Below are 14,025 nucleotides of genomic sequence, written 5' to 3' on the forward strand. Positions count from 1 at the left end.
GTACAGGTCCCAGGTTCAATCCCTGGTACCTCCTAAAAACAAACAACAAACAAACAAACAAAAACCAAACCAAACCAAAACAAAACAAAAAACCTTTGCCATTGTAAAAGTGGATTTCCCTGGGAAGTAGACATGGCTCAAGTAATTGAGCTTCCACATGGGAGATTCAACAGGCAGGCACGGTGAGCAGATGCAACCAGATGATGCAACAAGAAGACACAAAAGAGGAAAGACAATGATAGACACAACACAGCAGGGAGCTGATGTGGCTCAAGTGATTGAGCGCCTCTCTTCCATATGGGAGGTCCCAGGCTCAGCGCCCGGTGCCTCCTAAAGAGAAGATGAGCAGACACAGAGAGTGCACAACAGATGGACACAGAGAGCAGACTGTGAGCACAAACAGTGGGGGGCGGTTAAAATAAATAATGCAATTTTTTTTTAAAAAAGTGGATGATCCTTTAGGGAGTGCAAGGACACAAAGGTCACCAATGGTGAGACGGTGGACAGCATTGGCTCTCTGGAATTTACCCATCCATGGGAAGTTTTGAAACAAAGATAATGGAGCATTCCCTGCCCCTGTCTTCTTAACCACAGTGCATGGGTGAGAAGACATAGGAAAATGCCTGGAATCTCTGCGAACACTTGAAAGTTTGTCTCCGCTGGTGGCTTCTCTTTTGTGGCGGTGGTTTCCTCGGTAAACTGCAGTGATGGGGACTGTGTGCTCATCCTTGCCGTACCATTTCCTGTTGACTCATTTGGGTGTTTCATTTATTCCCCAGGCCGCCTGCCCTGATTGGAGGCTGGTGACCTGGGGAGGCTGGAGGTGAGCTAACTAGAAGTGGGGCATCCTACATGATTGGTTAGGGGAAAAGGGCCAAACATTAGGGAAACTGTCAGCTATTGATCAAGTCCTGGTCATTTGGGGTCTATTGTTTTTTTTTTTATTTTAGAGATTTATTTATTTATTTCTCCCCATCCCCTCATTGTTTGCACTTGCTGTGTGCTGTGTCTTCAGGAGGCACTGGGAAGTGAACCCTGGTGTGGGAGGGAGGCTCCTAATTTTTTGAGCCACCTCTGTTGCTTGCTTTGTTGTGTCTCTCATTATGTTTTTTTTCTGTCCTGTGTCTCCTGTTGTATCAGCTTGCTATGCCTGCCTGTCGTATCAGCTCACTGTCTTGCTTGTTTTTTCTTTAGGAGGCACAGGGAACCTCAGCCCCCTGCTTTGTTGTGCCTCTCATTATGTTTTTCCTGTTGTGTTTCTCATTATGTCATCTTGTTGTATCAGCTTGCCACACCTGCCCATCACGCCAGCTTGCTGTCTTCTTTAAGAGGTCCAGGAACCAAACCACAGACTTCCCATGTGGTAGGTGGGAGCTCAGTTGCCTGAGCCACATCCACTTCCCGGGGTTGGTTGCTATACATTGTGGTTTGACTTCCTGGGATGCTTGCTGAAGACACTGGCCAGCTTCCCAGGCCCGTCACTGCAGGTGGTGGTCCAGGCTCTCCTGGTCTGGTTACAGTGATGGTGGGTCACTTTCCTGGACATTGTCCATTTGTATATTCATTCTCTCACTTTCTTCTTCCCCTCTCCTCCCCTCCTTTCCTCTTTTCCTTTTTTTTATAATATTTAATTTTTATTTATTTTTCTCTCCCCCCCTCCCAGTTGTCTGCTCTGTGTCCATTTGCTGTGTGTTCTTCTGTGACTGCTTTTATCATTATCAGCAGCACCGGGAATCTGTGTTTTCTTTTGTTGCAACATCTTGTTGCGTCAGCTGTCCGTATGTGCGGCACCATTCCTGGGCAGGCTGCACTTTCTTTTGCTCTGGGCAGCTCTCCTTACGGGGGTGCACTCCTTGCACGTGGGGCTCCCCTATGTGGCGGACACCCCTGAGTGGCAGGGCACTCCTTGCACACATCAGCACTGCACATGGGCCAGCTCCACACGGGGAGGCCCAGGGTTTGAACCGAGGCCTCCCATGGGATAGACGGACACCCTAACCACTGGGCCAAGTCTGCTTCCCTTTCCTCTTTTCCTTTTACCTTCCCTCCTCTCTTCCTTCCTCCATTCCTTCCTTCCTGCCTTCTTTCCTTCAAAAAACACATACCAAAGACCTGCCTTGTGCCAGGAGCAGCACTGCGTGTTGGAGCAACAAGCTTTAATGCTGGTCTTGGGAAACCCTTTTACTCCATCTTCTTTGTATTCCTTCCCTCTTCTCCTTTAGCTCATGGCCCCTCCCAGCCCAGAGCCCTGAGGAAACTGCCACTGTCTGTTTCCTTGAAGCTGACATTTAAAAGCAGGTAAATCAGAAGGATGGAGAAAACTTTCTAATCTGTTATGGTTTGTTGAGATTAAAAACAGTGGCATCATGCAAGGGCTTTTTTTTTTTTTTTAAATCTATCAGAGCTTCTTATGCAAAGTAGAAATGAATCGCTTAATTTATGATGACTGGCAGAAATCAGATTTTGACAAACACAAACCTTGCGGAAGGCAAGAGTACACAGCTCTTTTCCCTCACCAGGGAAACATAACACGCCCTCCTCCCTCTGCGCGCTCCTCTTTCTAGTGGAGAAAGGAAGGGGGAAAAGGGGAGGGAAGAAGGGGGATCCTCAGCGGGATGGTGGCATGGGCGCGGACTCAGGTGTCCCCTGCTCTTTGAGGACCCTCCGTCCCCAGGCTCCGGGGCTGCCTGTGGGAGGCAGGACACCCACCACTCTTCCTGAGAAAGGCGCTCAGCCCCCAGGCGTGGAGCACTTGCAAACGAGGTTCTCTAGGATTGAAAACCCGGGCTTTGATTGCTCACCCCGGAGACACACATTTTGGAGGGGCATTTTGGAGGGGCGTGTGGAGGAGGGATGGAGAATGGTGACCCCTCTCGCTCCCCAGCGAGTGCTGAGTGCTTTCTTGGCAGCTGATGTGAGTTACCACCACCAAGGTGGACTCGCCTGGAGAACAGGAGCGACTTGCACAGTCCACACAGCTGGCACACCCTTGAGGCCAGCGCTCTCCACCCACTCAGTGGGGTGCCCCAGTGTCCCCCTCGCCCCCTTCCTCCAAATCCATGGAATCCCCTTACTGAGAGGCACCTTGGGCTTCCAAGGAAGAGGATCATGTGGCCAGGGCGGGCCTCTTGCACTGATCTTAGCAGCCCAGGGGTGAAGGAAGGCGACGTAGCCAGAGGGGTGGCCATGGGGAAAACCCTACCTCTTCCGGGACCCAGACTGCTGCACAGCCACCACGTAGGTGCCACTAAGTCCTCGCAGTCCCTAAGCTGGAAACCCCCAAGCTTAGCGCCCCCTCCCCACCACCCCTGCAGCATCTGCCCTGGGCCATTCCCTTAGGAGGAGCTGCTTCCCTGGTGCCCAGCAGGACGTGGGAGGGGCCTCACCATCGTGTACCCCCTTGTCAGCTGAGATGAGGTGGCGCTGAGATGTTGACCATGTGCGGTGGTTTGCACATGTGCCGGCGCTCCCCACCGGGCCACCAGCTTCGGGGGAGAGAGGCCTTGTGAGTCCCATGCAGCGCTGGTCTGTCGTCTGACTCTCCAATCCGAACGTGGCCTCTAGCTCCCTGGAGAAGGAACGCCCCGGCTCAGCGGTGCGTGCCTCTTACCCATAGGCCTTGCCCGCGGTCCTCTGCCCTGGAGGACCGCACAGAACAGGGGCTCACCTTGCTGAATCACGACTGCCTTGTCTGCAACCTGGAGGCAAGCATGCCCGTCCCACCGGTCCCTGCAGTGAGGCATGGGGGATGGCAGGGCGTGCCTAGTGTCTGGGGACAGAGGAGAAGGTCAGGCAAGAAGCCGCTTGGGGGGTGGGGTGTGAGGCTGCATGTGCCCCCAAAAACCAGGCTCTTAAAGCCAGCCCATTCCTGCAGATGTCCCTATTGTGGGTGGGACTTTAGATTAGGCTACTTCCATTAAAGGCGTGGCCCAGGGGAGCTCTTTACCCTCTTCCTGGAGTCCTGGATAAACGGGATGAATATAGGGGTGGGGGAGAGATAGAGAAAGCCACAGAAGCAAGGACCTGAAAGCAGTGAAACCTGGAAGAGAGGGAGAGCCCACAGATGCCGCCGCATGCCTGGCCATGTGAGAGAGGGGTCCAGGACCCCCGGCAGCCAGTCTTAGGGGAGAGAGCATCACCTGATGATGCCTTGATCTGGACATTTCCCACAGCCCCAACACTGTAAGCTTGTAAGTTAATAGATCCCCATTGTGATGGTCAGCCCATTTCTGATGTACTGCGTTTTCACAGCCTAGCAAAATGGGGTAGAGGAAGAGCAGCGGTACACCACTAAATGATGCTGGAAAAGAGCATCGATTAGGAGGCATCGAGCAGCTGGGTTGGTGCCTGTGGCTGGAGCATGGGGTGCCCTTATCCCAGGGCACTGCCTTCCTATGGCAGTGGGTCCTACTGCCTTGGGTTTTTTCCCAGACAAAGGAGGACCCCTAAAGGCACTTCCATTCCCATCCCTCGGACCCTTGGAAAGTCCAGCAGCCCAGGGCCAGCAGCGTGAGGATGCAAGCCAGGGCGATACAGAGCATTCTGGGCCAGGACGCAGAGCCCAGGCCTGTCTGTGTTGGTCGGGCAAAGCTGCCGGTTTGGGACCCATCAGAGATGTCCCCCAGGATTGTCAAGCCCACTCATGTGGAACGCTTGGTGTCCAGCCCCTAAGCCAGAAAGGGGCTCATGCGTCTTCCAAAGGTCCAGTGCGGTGGCCCTGATTGCGATGCTGGGACGGGGTGGGCCGGCTGCCTGTGGCATTTGTGGCACCTGGGTGTGCTGTCAGGCAAGAGGCCTCTCATCCCTCACAACCCAACTTCCAGGGACCCACTGGGCATGGCGGCCGGGCTGCTGTCCCTGGTGCTGACCGAGGCCACACTTCCCTGTGGCCAGTGGCCGGGGGCCATATGCAAGCAGCATGGGCTTTTGTCAATCTTAGCATGAAATTGGATTTGGCTGCAGACATACAAAGTCCTGAGCCTTCCTGAGCCCTGAAGCCCCACACCGCCCGCTTGTCCTCAGAAGCTGGCTCTCACGGGTGCTGGCTTGACCTGGTGGAGGGGCAGAGCAGGCGCAGCCTTGCAGCCCTGCTGCTGGTAGGGGAGGGGACCACAGAGCACAGAGCATGCGGGCAGAAGCAGCGGCCAGGGCTGCTCCCAACATCAGTGGCAGAAGCTCTCCAGCGTGGAGGTGCTTGAGAGTTGCTGGATTTTTGCATTGTGAAACTTCCCATGTTATAAAAAAATCCCCTCCTCTGATATGAGAGAAACCCAACATCCTTAAGGAGACAGGCTGAACCCCAGCCTTGGGTGAAGGCAAGATTGGGCTCCCCGCCACCTCCTGGGTCAGGGTCTGGTTTAGTTTGCTCGTTGCTAAAGCAAATACCATGTAGTGGGTTAGCTTAAGCAAAGGGAACTTACATGCTCATGGTTTCGAGGCTAGAAGTTCACATCAAGGCACCATCAAGCCGATGCTTTCTTCCCAAAGACTACATTCTGGGTTGGCCACTGCGAGCTCAGGTCCCGGGTTCCTCTGTCACAGGGCAAGGCAAGCCTCTCCCTTCCTTTCAGCTTTGGGCTGCTCCCTCTGTGGCTTTTTTCTCTCTTTTGACCTTCCCTGTAAGGCCTTCAGGGACAGGATTAAGACCCATCCTGGGTCACACCTTCCTGGAAGCAACCTCATTAAAAGGTCCTGTTTACAAGGGCTCACACCCAGAGGAAGGGATTAACTTCCAGAACACGTTTTCATGGGGTACAGCTCCAAGCCACCCCGGGCCCTGTGACTCTGTCAGAAGTCCTCCTGGCTCAGGATGAGGCCTCTGTGCCCCAGCTCTCTCATCCACAGACTGCTGGCCAGGAGCTGGCCTGCTCTGGCAGACCCCTGTGGAGCTGCTCTGGGTGCAGTGGGGATGGGGCCCCTGTAGCCTCACACCCAGCCTCCTTCTCACTCCCCTTGGCTCTGCGAAGAGGCCCCTAAATAGTGAGCTTTGAGTGGGTCCAAGTGAGGGGCAGAAGAGGGAAGCCCAGGTGCATTTCTAAGGACCACCCCTCCTCCACCATCCCCCTCCTCCCACCCTGTTAATTCGGCAAAAATACACACTCTGGAATGGCCTTGAGTGTCAGCTCCTAGCCCAGATGAGCGAGTGTTTACATTCAGAATCTTGTTCCAGATTCTGGGCAAGAATAGCATTTAGCTTCTGTAATCAACGCAACAGACATCCAGGTGAAACGGCTACGTTGCATGCAACTCTGATTTCCTTCAAAATTTCAGTTGAAATGACCAACAACAGAATATGGAAATGTGAAAATAATGCATCAATGTGAGAAACTGGAGTCTTGTGGCATTAACATATCAGAAATTGTGATATTCAAGATATTCTTCCAGAAAAGGATGGGGTGAGACCAAACAGAAAGAAAGTGCTAAACGGATCCCTCGCAGAACTCCGTAACCATTTCTGACAGTGGAGACCCAGGAACTGGAGACAGGGTCGCCGGGGGCCTCATCTGGGTTCCACCCTGCCTCTGAAAAGGACCCGGAGCCTTGGGTCACCCCGAAGGGCAAACCAAAGGTCACACTTGAGTTGTGTCTGATAACAAGGGCAAACAGGCAAGCAAGGAAATGGAACACTGACCCACATATGGTGCCATAACAAATATGATTAAAAGCCCTGGTTCTAATCAAGTTCATAAATGTCTGAGTTTTCATCTGTCCCACAAGTGCTGAGTCACCTTGGGGTGTAAGGCCTCAAATTAAGATGCACTATTAAGGGCTGTGTTGACACCTTTGAGCCTTACCGGGTCCCAAAGGCCCAGTCACGAGTCCCCCAGCTCTCACTATGTGCCCCCATGTTGGAAACTGAGGCACAATGGCCTCTCAAGGAAAGACGTGCTGTCTCCTTGACTATGCTTGCAACCTAAGGAATGCAGTGATTGGGAGTTCCCGGCAAATGGGCTGAAGCTGTTAAAGGCTAAAGGAAAAGATGAGCTCATACCTTTTGTGAAGTATAGAACACTTAGACTTTGCACCTTGAGATAAGATTTTTTTAAAAAGAAAATTCTTTAGACTATAGGTAATGTTGATTGTTAATAGTGTTGCTCCTTGATGTCCTGTACACTATGTTAATGCTAATGCTTATGCTTAATGGCATGTAGGCTGCTGTGGGCCTGCTTGTAGACACGTACACTGTGGTATATAAAGAGCCCCTTGTAATCAATAAAGTTGTCTGATGAGCTTGAGAAATCAATGCTCTCATATCCCCTCAACCCAATCTTTCTTTGTTTTTCATTCCTGATACCCTCGGGTCACTGATTAAGACTCCCACACCCCCACCCAGCAGGAAAGGCCCCCCCAGTTCACTCCCCTAGCCGCTGTTCCAGCTGCGCTCCACCTGGCCCGCAACCTAATGGACTTCAGTTCTCCGCCACCCTGCAGAATTGGGCAAACCAGTCCATCCACCTTCTGTGGGAACTGGGGAGCACCTCATCCTCTTGTTACCACAAAGCCCACCTCCTGCAGCCCCTGCTTGTTCATCCCTGGTGCAGCCCCAGGGCCCTGTGCTGTGTGTCATCCTTCTCCCGCGGACCGTCTCTGTGACGTGCTGCAGTTCTAGTTCCTCTGTCCAGTGTTCAGTGTCGTGGGCTCAGCTGTCCGCAAAACCCTCGGGCAGGAAGCCTCCCTTGTCAACGGGGTGGGGAGGAGGTGAACAAAGAGCAAAACAGGCCTGGGGCGAGCTCCTCCATCATCTCCCAACCTCAGTTTCCTCGTGAGGATGGATAAAAGCGGCTCTTACAACCTGCTTCACAGAATCAGGTGAGAATCAAATAAAACCACCTGCTTCTAGGGCACAGCACGGGTGTCTGTTAGGTCGTGTTAGCTCCAAATAGAGCAGTGGCTTCCAAAGTCTGGTGAGCAGGAGGACTCATTTTTATTTATTTTCTTAAAACTGGGAGGGAAGGTCAGTTTTACTCAGGGCTAACATGCAGGTTGACCCTGCACCTGCCCCAACCAGAGACCAGGGGGATTTTGGGCGTGTCTGGTAAAGGCAGTTTGCTGAGGCAGAGCAGGGGCTTCCCACGGTGAGGGCTGACGGCGACCCCCCCACCGCTGTGAGAATTTCCCACTGACGGCAGTTCCGTGGATCCAGGTCTGCGTGGGTATCGATGACATTTTCTTAGATAGCTGAATCTTTACATATTTCTGTAGGAGAGGACATGATGCGATTTGAGTGTTTGAAAGACCGCTCTGGTTGCAACATGGAGAGCAGGTCGTGGGCGACGCCGCGAGCAGGAGATCCTGGCACTGAATGGGTAGAGGTGGACGGGACTGGACTTAGGGGAGGCCCCGGGGAGGCTTATGGAGATGAGAAAGTTTAGACCAGGAGGGAAGGCATGCTTGATGGCACAGTGGTAAAGGGGAGGTAGGAGGGGATGGCATCCAGGGCAGAGGGAGAGAGGGTGACCTATGAGAGAAAAGGGACTGTGTCACCCATTCGGATAGGAGGGAAGGGGGGACAGGTGCAGACAATTGTGTACTCTGGGGAGAAGAGCTGAGACAATTCCCAGTTATGGTTCAAACTTCCCAACGCAGCGGAAGAGGAGCAGGCATCAGGTAACGTGTGGGGAAATGGAGAGAAGGCTGAAATTGTTGGGAATGTCTGGAGAGCTGAGAGAGGAGTACATCAAAAGCTCCAACCATTCAGGAAGAGAGCCAAAGATGGGACTCGGTTAAAATTAAGGAATTCTCTCCAAAAAGACAACACAAAGGGAGCAAAAATAAAGTCATGAGCAGGGAAGAAAGATTTGCAGACATCTAACTCTCTTTGCATTAGCACCTAGGACATTTAGAAATATTCGAAACCAATAAGAAAAAGAAAACAAACCTTGAACAGGCACTTCACTGAAGAGTAAACCCAAATAGGTAATGGACATCTGAAAAGATGCTCAAGAATCTGTTTCCTGGGGAGTGGGTGTAGCTCAGTGGTTTAAGCACCTGTTTCCCACATATGAGGTCCTAGGTTCAATCCTGGACCTCCTAAAGAAATTTTAAGAAATGAAAATAAAAATAATCTGTTTCCTCACCTTTTCCAGGTTCTCGAGGCCTCCTGCATTCCTAGGGCCGCAGCCCCTCCTTCCATCTCCAAAGCCAGCAGGGTGGCAGCGTCCTCGCTCTCTGACATCTGCTTCTGCCTTCACGTCTCTTCTGGCTCTGCCCCTTCTCCCGTCCTCTTATAAGGATGCTTGTGACTTGGATAATCACAGGATAATATCCCCAACTCAAGAGCCTTCACTTCATCATACCGGTAGAGTCCCGTTTGCTATTTAAGGAAACATATTTACAGATACTGTGGGTCAGGGTGTGGGTGACTTTGGGGGGTGGGCATTCAACCTGCCACAGACTCTGCACACTGCTGGTGTGACTACTTTAAAAACAACTAACTGAACATGCCCCCAAAGAGCTGAACGTGTGCATTTCATTTCCTAGGACCCAGCACTTCCACCTGAAAGAGCTCTTGTGCAAGTAGGGTACATATCTCTTTTTCTGCTTTTTTGTTCCTAATTAGCACTTACTTCCTAACAGATAATATAAACTACCTATATTTTTCTGTTTATTGTTGTCATTCCCCTCTAGAACACTCATGAAGGTGGGGATTTTGATCTGTTTTAATCAAGTCTCTATCTCAAACCTGAAAATAGTGTCCGGCATATAGCAGGTACTGAAAAATGTGTTTTCAATGAATGAACATGGTTCATAATGGCATAATGGGTTTCCTGTGGTGATTGTTTTAGAAACTGTACATATAGATTTCTTACGGATGTTTATTTCACAATTTACAAAAAGGAGAGTCTTGGTTCGTCTTTTCTGAACCCCAGAAAATTATGTTCTTAAGTTAACCCATTCCTGTGTGTGTGAATCTATTGTATATGGAAGCTTTTGTTAGAATCAGTCAAGGGACCTATTGATGAGATCACTTTTTAAAAACAATAACATATTTTTATTACCTAATATTTCAACTTTATTCTTTTCAGGTTTTTCATGTTCCACATGGTCACCGTGTCTTCTTGTTTGCTTTGTTATATTTATCATTATATGTTATTACTTTAAAATTTTGATCTGTCCTGTCTTAGACTCCTGCTTCCCATTTCCTTTACTGTCCGGTTGTTTTTCTGTAAGGGAGTTGTGCTGTCAGCTGCTTCCTATCTCGGCTTTTGAGATCACTCCCTGCTCCCCCAGGGATATCATTTACTCTGTAGACAATTGGGAGGGTATGCAGGCCAGACCCAGGTGGGTGTCAGGCAATGGTGAGTTCAAGGGGGGGGGTAGCCTTTGGGCAGAGGACCTGAGCAGCTGAGACTGCGTGGGCCTCCCCATGGCGTCTTCCACTCCAAGGAACTCTTCATGGCAGGGCTTCGCTCTCGAGCCCCAGGAACAGGCAGCACTGGGGTTAGACTAGAATCCACTTGTCCTGGGGCTTGAAAGAGGGGACGGCTGTGACTGCCCAGGAACATTGCTCCCACCATTGCTGCAGAGCTGTCGAGTGGCTCTGACTCTACTCCTGCTGACACCACATTAAAGACCTGAACTCTGCCACCGAATCCCAAGGTGAGGGCAAGAGGTAGGCCACGCTTTGCATGAGATGCAGAACTGTGAGAGGAGAGGCTCATCTTCAGCCTCTCCTCTCACAGGTGCAGAGGCTCCCTGTGCTCCAGGTTGCAGCCACTTATCCCCTCCACACCCACACACACAAACCCACACGTGCACCCAGCACACACATGCATACACAAATAGGCACGGCCAGGCCAAGACAGATGGGAGGTCACTTTTTATTAGCTTGCTCCAGTTGAGGTCTCTGATGATACTGCAGGACCCAGGGTGGGTCCTAATCCTTTTACTGGAGTCGTATGCATTCGGAACACAGAAGAAGAGCTGCCATTTCACCCCGCCATGTGAAAGAGGACCCCAGGGTTGCCTACAGCTGCAGAAAGCCAGAGAAGCCCCCTGAGACTGAGAGCTGGAGGCTGGGATCAGTGCAGCTGCCTGAGCTTAAGAGGCCTGGGGAGAGATGAGCCGTGTGCCTGATGGCCCACAGCTGAGCTTGGGGAGAGGGGAGCCTGGAGGGAAGGCAGAGGCCAGCTGCCATTTTGCTTTGCCACGTGGCAGGAGTCCAGGACCGCAACAGTCGACTTTTGGTGAGAAAGCATCTCTGATGAAGCCGATTTGGAGATTTTCACATCCTCAGAATGTAAGATTAACTTAATAAACTCCCATTAGAAAAGCCAACCCATTTCTGGTATATTGCCCCGGCATGGCAGCCTGTAGCCAACTAAAACAGAGAAGGAGCGTGGCAGGGAGTCTGGGAGGGTTGTGTTCTCAGGTTCGCTTAGGAATTTCTTGTGATGTGAGGGAGGCAGCAGGGCTGTGTGATTGTCTTCTGTGGCGCTCAGATGGACACTGGGAGATGTTCAAGAAGGCTGAGGTGGCTCCCTCGGTCGACAGAGCTTTGCCCGCTGGGGGATGTGAACATAAAAAGGAGAAGGAGAGCTAGGGGACTGGCAAGGGAGCAACCGAGACCTTGTTCTGGGGCACGAGTGCTGCCCGGGGAGCATGGGAAGTGAGGGGCCTGGCTTGGAAGGCCTCATCCCTCCTTCCTGGGTGGCACTCCTGTTGGGCCGGAAAGGCTGTGAGCCTGCGTAGGAGTGGGAGGGGTGGCCTACATTAGAGGTTTTTGCCTTTTGGGGCAAGACAATGGGAGGTGTGTTTTTGCAGCACCAAGTGGTGTGTGGGGGTGGGATTCAGGCTCCCAATAACTTTCAGAAATCCTTCCACCCTAAAGGCAGCCCAGATAAAGTGTCAACCAGAGGAAGGGGGGCGTGCCTCCTAGGCAGGCTGGGCAGCCGCCCTCGCTGGCTGCAGAGGAGACCGAGGCAGGCCATGGGGAAGCGCCTGCCACACGTCCTGCTTAAAATCTCCAGTGGAGATGGGCGAGCAGATGTGGCTGGAGCAGGTGAGAGCCTGCCTGCCACATGGGCAGTCCTGTTGCCTTCTTAAAAAAAGAAAAAATGAGCAGACAATGAGCAAAAACAAGCAAAAAAAAACAGTGAGCAAACAGATGAGGGAGCCATCTTGGGGTGGGAGTGGGGTGGAGTGGCTTAAAAAAATAAAAAGCTCCAGTCAAGGGGTTTTCTTTGGAACTGGGCACAGCTGCCTTTCCTGGGCATGGGGACGGGATGGCAGGAGTGACTGACAGGGGGACTGATATCCACCGACGCATAAAATAAAACACCAGACGCTATCCCTCCACCTCCAACCCCAGTGAGTCCTTCTGGCTTGGTGTATTAGTCAGGGTTCTCTAGGGAAACAGAAGCCACAGGAGATATGTCAATAGTATGCGATTCTATGAGAGTCTCTCACGCAGCCATGGGGATGCACAAGTCCAGGTTCCACAAGCAGGCTGCAACCAGGGGCTGCAATGAAAGTCCAGTGAAGGTTCTTGACGAGTTCTGGGAGACGTTGGCTGTCCAAAGACGAGCTGGGAAATTCTTAATGCTGGAATCATGTCCCCTTTTAAGGCATTCAACTGATTGGATAAAGCATCACTCATTGCTGATGGCAATCTCCCTGATGGATGTAATTGTAATCAGCTATCTATGATTTACCACTGCAGTAGAGCCAATGGTGACTAAAGTCCATAAATGCCCTTGTATTACAGTTAGCCCAGTGCTTGCTTGACCGGACAACAGGACACAATTACCTGGCCGAGCTGACACAGTAGCCTTGGTCTCCAGGATGTGTCTTTTTCCAGACACTTCTTGTCATCATGGCACTGCTGTCCCATCCTTGCCCAAGCCATGGCCATCTCTTTGTAACAGTCTTTTATCGGCTCTATTTATTTTCATGCAGAAACAAGTATCTTTGAAAAACTTAAATTGCTTGGATGGTGGCGACAATGGCGAGGGTGCAGTTTCGATTCATTTTCATTCTCCCCATGAAAATAGAAATCGCAACGATGATGGGAGAACAGAAAACTCATGGGCCATCTGAACAGAAAGAGGCAGTTAACCCCCATGGGATTAAAACATGATTTATTTAGTGTTGGTTTAGTCGTGGCCAAACTCACTCTTTTCAGTGTCCAGTTCTTTAAGGCTTGACAATTGCACAGTCATATAACCACAGGACAAGTCAAGATAACAGATACCCATTCATTACCCCTAAAAATTTCTCTCCACGGAAGGACTTTTGGCTTGTTGAAGTTGGGTCACTGGGGCTAGTCTACCTTTTTCCTCCCTACTTTTATAAATGTTGGACACTTTCCATAATAAGACGTATTTGTTAAAACGAAACAAAACAGAACATTCCGCAGCTTCCCAGCATCCTGAGTCAGAGCCATGTGGCTGATGGCCCCCCAGGTACTTCCTGAGTTGGCCATGCTGGCACCCCTTGGAATCTCCCTCTCTCTTGCTCATTCCCACTCCACCCTTGTCCTTTGCTCTTCCTGATCCCTGCCCAGCACACTCTCACCTCAGGACCTTGGCAAGTGCTGCTCCTTTGGACCCAAAGTTTCATGCTTCAGCTTCAGCGTGGCTCACTTAAGTCAAGACTTTGTGCATAAACCACCCTTTCGGCCAGGCCTTGCCTGATCACCCAAAAATAAAAATAACCAACCCCACCAATCCAACAGCATTCCCTTTCCCGCTCCCTGCTGTGTTTTTCCTCCGGATCACCTGTATTGTCTGACATGTGAAATATTTACTTGTGTGCTCCTTTACGGCCTGTCCACCCTCCCCAAGAATGCAAACCCCAACCAGGCAGGGACAGCCACAGCGGCATCCCAATGCCCAGCGCAGGCTTGGCATATGTAGATGCTCAGTGAACACGTGCCAAATGAATGAAGGAGAAGGCGCCTGGGCCACCCTGACGGGTGCTGGGGGGCCCCTGCCCAACCTTCCACACAGAGTCCTTCCTGGCTCCATCCTGTGATCCCCCGAGCCTGTGCTGCCTGCAGGGTCACCCCTGCCCCAGGGTTGTTGC

Source organism: Dasypus novemcinctus, chromosome 6, assembly GCF_030445035.2.
Source record: "Dasypus novemcinctus isolate mDasNov1 chromosome 6, mDasNov1.1.hap2, whole genome shotgun sequence".
In the NCBI taxonomy this organism is placed as follows: domain Eukaryota; kingdom Metazoa; phylum Chordata; class Mammalia; order Cingulata; family Dasypodidae; genus Dasypus; species Dasypus novemcinctus.